The sequence below is a fragment of the Tupaia chinensis genome, unplaced genomic scaffold (assembly GCF_000334495.1).
Source record: "Tupaia chinensis unplaced genomic scaffold, TupChi_1.0 Scaffold144378_1, whole genome shotgun sequence".
In the NCBI taxonomy this organism is placed as follows: domain Eukaryota; kingdom Metazoa; phylum Chordata; class Mammalia; order Scandentia; family Tupaiidae; genus Tupaia; species Tupaia belangeri.
The window spans coordinates 2,208,646-2,215,003 of NW_006204238.1; the positions used below are offsets into that span (position 1 = coordinate 2,208,646).

At 43.8% G+C, this 6,358-nt stretch overlaps 1 protein-coding gene across 3 annotated transcripts in view; it reads right to left on the reverse strand.

The window, feature by feature from the left end:
• Window positions 1–313, reverse strand: part of ZBTB35 (zinc finger and BTB domain containing 35) — a 41,866-nt gene extending 41,553 nt beyond the window's left edge. Inside the window, exon 1 of one of the 3 annotated variants that reach the window (XM_014583618.2) lies at window positions 154–313. The gene's annotated coding sequence lies outside the window, so the exon portion shown is untranslated. Of the gene's footprint in view, window positions 1–65 lie in introns of all 3 variants that reach the window. The other 2 variants (XM_006166956.3, XM_014583621.2) reach the window with 2 other exon arrangements.
• Between the last annotated feature and the right edge of the window lie 6,045 nt (window positions 314–6,358).

The following is a 6,358-nucleotide window of genomic DNA, read 5'->3' on the forward strand; positions in this document are numbered from 1 at the left end:
GCGGCGGCTGCGGTCACGCCCCCCCCCGCCCACTGTCTTCCCCAGCAGCCGTCGGCCCGCCTTACCTAGCTCGCAGCCCGCCCTCTCTCTTCTCTGCTCCTCTGCGCCTCTCCTTCCATGCCCTCCCCTCCCGGGGCGTAATTCACCCCACACCTCTCCTGGCTCCTACGCCGCGGTTCGCCTTCCATTTTCCCCGCGAGATCTGGGGCGCTCGGTCCGCTCGGGTCCAGCTGGCGAACGTGGCTCGCTCGGACACCCCGGCGGCCGCGACGCGGGCTGCAGCCGCCACGGGCGCGAGCACGTTCGGGTCGCCCGGGATCTTCCTCCCCAGTGCCCGCCCTCGCCACGCCTGGCGGGCAGCACGTGTTTGCTGGGCTCAGAACGCGGGTCTGCCCGGATTCCGTTAGCCAGGATGTACTAGCGGCTCCCACCCCACCGCTCCCGGGTCTAAGGAGCCAGTGACCTGTAGTCGCACGTGACTGGTTCTTTCCTTCCATCCAAGAAAAGCATTTTGAGTCTAGTGCAATTGTGGCTATGAAGATTTACTTTTTTCTTAAGAGCTTGAGAATGGAGATTAGGGAAGAACTCAGATAGCTACGTACGAAGGTTTTATTCAACAATCGTACATTCAAGTACTGGGCGCTGTTTATGGGACTGAGAAATCCATAGGTGAACAAGGTACAAATGATTTCTGCCTTGTGAGTCTTAGACTAGTAGAATAGATGGGCATTTTGAATGATAGTTACCCAGGTGCTGGCTGCTAAATATTAGCTGTGAAGAATAAGGTTAAGTGAGGGTCAAAGAAAGCCAGTGACCTCTAAGAAGTGATGTGAAGTCCAGGTATTCCTAGCCAAGGGTACAGCACGTGCATAGGTACCAAGATTATAGTATTCTGGAAACTGAAAGGCTGTTGCTGGGATACACCTACTAGGGCCTTGTAAACAGTGTTAATGATGGATTTTATTTTTTTTAAATGGCCAGGAAATTTTGAAGTTCAGCACAGGGTGGAGATATTCTAAAATTGACCTTTTTTTCTTTCTTATTAGAGAGTACATGTGCTTGTCAGACAGAAAGATAGTGATCGCACCCTTGCCCCTTAGACCATGGGGCATGGCCACGATGCAATCCTTTCTCCTTTTTTCTACCCTGTCATGATTTGGAGCACAGGTACTGCCGTGCAGCATGGCAAGGGGAGTTTTGGAAGGGAGGGGGGAGTATAAGGCTTAATAAAGATTTCAATCACTCTTATTGGCTGCCCAAGCAGTTACAGCCAGTCTGTGTTCTAGCCCACGGAAGGACAGGACTGAGGTTTGCCTTTCAGGTTACTTTAATCACACAGGGAAAAGGGGACTTACAAGTCACGATGGGACATGGTGCAGAGCGTCTTATGCTGGCACAATGTCAGGGAGTGCCGTCTACAAGGGCATAAGGGAGGCCCAGTGCCTAACTCGCTGGGCATCTACGAGGCACAGTAGGTGAGCCGGAAATGAGCTCCCGGAAGATCTTAGAGAATGAGATGGTGACGGTGGCCACAAGATGACTGAGGGCGAATGAGGAGGAAGAGTTCGACCGGTGATCTTGGAATATGGAGGTCAGGACTAGTGGCCGACAGTGGAGCATCAAAGATAGCTGAGAGAAAGGGAGGCATCTGGGAGAGGAGGAATCAGTGTGCTGAACTGACAGAGCCTCTGACTGCAAGGGAGATCTTAGATATAGTTAGACGGGCTCTGGCCTAAGCGGAGGACAGAGTTGATGAGCTGGGCTCAGGCTCCTTTTTATGTCTAGTTTTGACAGGCTCATGGTGACTTGACAAAACATCAAAATATTTTTGTAACATTTTACATGTAAGTCTATGGGATTTTGGTCAAAACAGTGGGATTTGTTTACGTATTTTTGCCAGTCATGAGGTGGGGTGAAGTATAGACCATGCTTATGTCCCTCAAGGTATCGGTCAGTATATGGCTAGTTTGCTATCAGTGATAAGCACTAGGGTGTTGGCTGAATGTTGAATTTCCGGAAACAACTAATGCCAGTCTGAATGTACTACAAAATGGAGTCAGGTATGCTCTCAGCAAGCAGCATTATACTCAAACATTTTCTTCACAGCAAACTACTCACTTAGCCATTAAACAATGTATCAAATGTTAACAATTCTTCACAGCCAGTAAAACAGCATTAGGTATAAGACAGGCATATCTCTCTCTTTTCCTAGTTGCTCGGTGTGGTATACTAACCACCTATTTGGCCATGTGGAACCCAGCTTCGTTAACCAACAGGCCACAGAGCTGGCCCCTGAAAATTTACTGAAGAGATAACTCTAGTCCCAGTATGGGTCAAATGGGACAAGCTGCAAGGAGACAAGTTGGAAGGAATGAAATCATTCATGGTAACAAATGAGTTCAGAGAGCTGGGTAACATCTACAGATAGAATCAATATTGGCTGTAAAGCATGGCACAGTAAATAAATACTGCTTGGTAAGATTTGTGAAAAGGGAAGAGGAACAGTCAAGGATGGCTCCTAAACATTTTTTTGGGGGGAGAGGTTTTTGCTATAGGGCACGTGTGCTCACCAGAAAGACAGAGAGACAGAAAGTGAGAAATCCCCCCCCGGGGGGATGGCCATGCCACAATCCCTTCTCCTCCATTCTCCTCTCGGGATTTTGGGCACGCACACACACATGCCTGGCATAAGTTTAAGCCACTGGATCTGGGACTCAAACTGCGGTCAGCTACATGGGAGTTCAGTGACATAGCCATTATGCTAACTGCTGGTCCCACTCCTAAACATTTGACCTGATCCAGCAGTACTATTTACCAAATTAGGGAATACAGCTGGAGGAGCTGGTTGGGGAAAGAGGGTGGAAATGTTAGGCATTATCTTCAAGGAGTCAGCTAAGTGATGATGTCAAAGAGGCATGTTAGATATAGGGCCTTTATGTAGAAGTCCCCGTTACCCATGATTTTGTTTTCTACAGGCTTCAGTTTCCTGTGGTCTCAGTTACCCATAGTCAATCAATGTCTGAGAGTATTAAATGTAAAGTTCCAGAAATAAACTATTTATGTTTAAAGGTCTATATCATTCATAGTAGTGTGATGAAATTTCCTGCTATCCCTGTCTATACTGCCTAGAATATGTCCATTTGTTCATTATATCAGCTGTGTGAGGGGGACATTAAGAAGTTTGTGGAAAAATGGAGTTAAAGTTCTAGTTTATATTGGAGCTGAAAACATTTCAAATACATTCATATTTTTTTGGTAATAGGCATTTTCCATGAACTTTTAGAAGACCCTCTTTTTTTTTTTTTTTTTTTTTTTTGGGAAGTTTTTTTGCTAAAGCGTCTCTGCGCTCGCCAGAAAGAGAGAGACAGAGAGACAGAAAGCAAGAAATCACCCCCCAGGGGGGATGGCCACACCGCAACCCCTCCCCCTCCAGTTTCCTCTCTGGATCTTGGGCATGCATGCACACATGCCCGCCGTGGGTTTAAGCCACTGAGTCCAGGACTCGAACCACTGTCGACCACATGGGAGTCCAGTGACATAGCTATTATGCTAACTGCTGGTCCCAGAAGACCCTCTTTTATATGCTAGTCACTGCCCATTACTCACTTAGAACACCTGGTTCAGATTAAGAAAATATGGAGTTTAATGCTATCCCGTTTCAGGTATCCATGGTGGGGATGGTGTCTGGAACATATTCTTAGTGGATACGGGACATATTACATAGCTTAGAGAAGAGAGCTAACCTAAGAGAGTTGGAAATTTTCAACATAAAATGAATATTGAAGCCATGAAAGTAGATGAGATTATTTAAGAAATATCTACAAGAGTGATCAACTGGCCAGTTGTAGGTTAAATTATCTACTTTTTAATATTATTATCACTATTATTCACAATTTATATATATATATATATATTTTTTTTTGATGAGAAGAGAGGGTAGCAGGAAGTGGGGGAGCGTAAGTATTAGGTTGTCGGGAAAGTCATGACATATTTTTCTGTTTTTCTATATAAAAATGCATCATAACTTTCCCAACAACCCAGTTGACGGTCTTTTTGACAGGATCTTGCCACGTCACAGTCCAGTCAGCTGGGATGGTAGGTATGTGACTGTGACTAGCCTATTTAAAGTGGGCTTGGAAGCAAACCTGGCCCTTTCATGTGACCTCAGCCACTGTGCAGTGGCACCAGTCTCCCTTGTGCCACCATGGCAGGGCCTACGCAAATTTTTTTTTTTTTTTAGATTTTTAACACTTTATTTATGTTTTATTATTATGTGTACTCTCCAGAGAGGGAAAGCAAGAAAGCAAGTCACCAGGTCCAGGACCCAAACTGCAGTCAGCCATGTGGGAGTATAGCACCTTAACCACCACACCACCTATTGGCTCCAAGTGATATACTTTAAGATGAAGAAACTGACATAAAAGTAGGCTTTATAGAATTCCACTTTATAGAAGTTTTTTCCTACACAATTGGATTGGACCAAATGGAGACTGCCTTTCTACATGGGACTTGAGCAATTTACCACCATTCCTACCACTTTCTCATGTCTTAGATTCAGTTTACATCATTCATTTTTGTTACTTGCCTAGTCCCTAAGACAGTTGATTTGGGACACCCTGGTTTGTGGAGTCAAAATGGATAATGATGTAGGACTTTGTCAATGAGCAGTATCAATGTTTTTGGATTAAATAGAAGAACCTTAAAGGACTGAGCATGGAGAAAGCTGGAAAACCGGAAGAATCAACATCAAGAAAGCCACGAGGGGAGAGGATTTCAAAAGGAAGAATTTAGTCTGCAGTGCCACATGTTGCCAAATGATCAAAACTAAATAAATAAAGACTAGGAATATTTTAGTATATTTAGCATCATGGACATCTTTGGTAGCGGACCTTAGCAAGAACAGATTTAGCAGATTTCTGGGAGAGGAGAGGGAAGGTGAGATGTCTATACAGAAGTAGGTTAAGGAATAATTAGGAAAAGAAATTTAAATGGCAAACATAGGGTATTACTTGAAAGAGTACTTATAGAGAGTGATGAGTCAAGATAGTTTTAGTTTCTTATGTTTTTGGATGGGAGAGAGGTCATTAAAATGCTGATAGGGAGGATCCAGCAAAGGAAGATGATAAAGATACAGGAGGAAAATAAGTTAATTGCATAAGAAAGGGACTTATAGATCAAATGATCTTAGGAGTGTAGACTTGCTTTCAATAAATTGAGGAAACTTCTGTCTAACTGAAGACCTCTGTTTTGTCTGTGAAATCGGTGGTCAGGCATCTGCTAAAAGCCAAGATTAGAAGAGAACCGGCATATGTGTGGAGGAAAAGTTAGAGGTTGGAAGATGTATTGGTTATCTCTGTGCAATAGATTACCCTAAAACGTAGTGACTTAAGACAATATCATTAATATTTAATAGGGACCAGGTGGTGGCTCAGTGGTAATGAACTGGAACCACATGGAAAAAGTCCCACACCCTCCCTGAGCACTCCAGACTTGTGTGCGTGCCTGTGATCTAGGCCAGCTGAAATTGGGGGTGGATCTTGGTGTAAAGACCCTATTGGGGGTGCACCAACTCATTTTCTGTGTCTTTCATGAAATAAATAAGTAAACTTTAAACAATATTATAACCATGAATATGAACAAATTAAATTCCATAGACCGGATATTATTAAAAAGTCTATACTACTAAAAAAAGAACTAGATTCAACACATCCCTATGGAAATACAAGGACATTGTTCAAAAAAGTATTGTACCTTTTCACCAAGATGGCATCAAAAATGAAAAAGGAATCTGCCTCTCCCAAAGCTGAAGCCAAAGCAAAGGCATTAAAGGCCAAGAAGGTGTGAAAGGCATCCACAGCACAAAAAAGAATAAAAGAGAAAGTGCACATCATCCACTTTCCAGAGGTCCAAGACACTGTGGCTCTGGAGGCAGCCCAGATATCTCTGGATGAGTGCCCCCCAGGAGACACAAGTTTGACTCATGCCATCATCAAGTTCTCCCAAACATCGAGTCTTCCATGAAGAAGATAGAAGACAACACACTTGCATTCATTGTGCATGTCAAAGCAACAAGCACCAGAGCAAACAGGGTGTGAAGAAGCTCTATGATACTAGGTCTGTGATATTAGGCTGAGGTCAACACCCTAATCAGGCCTGATGGGGAGAAAAAGGCATACATGCAACTGGCTCCTGATCGTGACGCTTTGGATGGTACCAACAAAACTGAGATAATCTAAACTGAGTCCAGCTGGCTAATTCTTAATGTACATTTTTTTCACCATTAAAAAAGGAAAAAAGAAAAAACAATTATAAGATTTGTGTGGAGTCACAAAAAATCCTGAATAGCCAAAGCAATCCT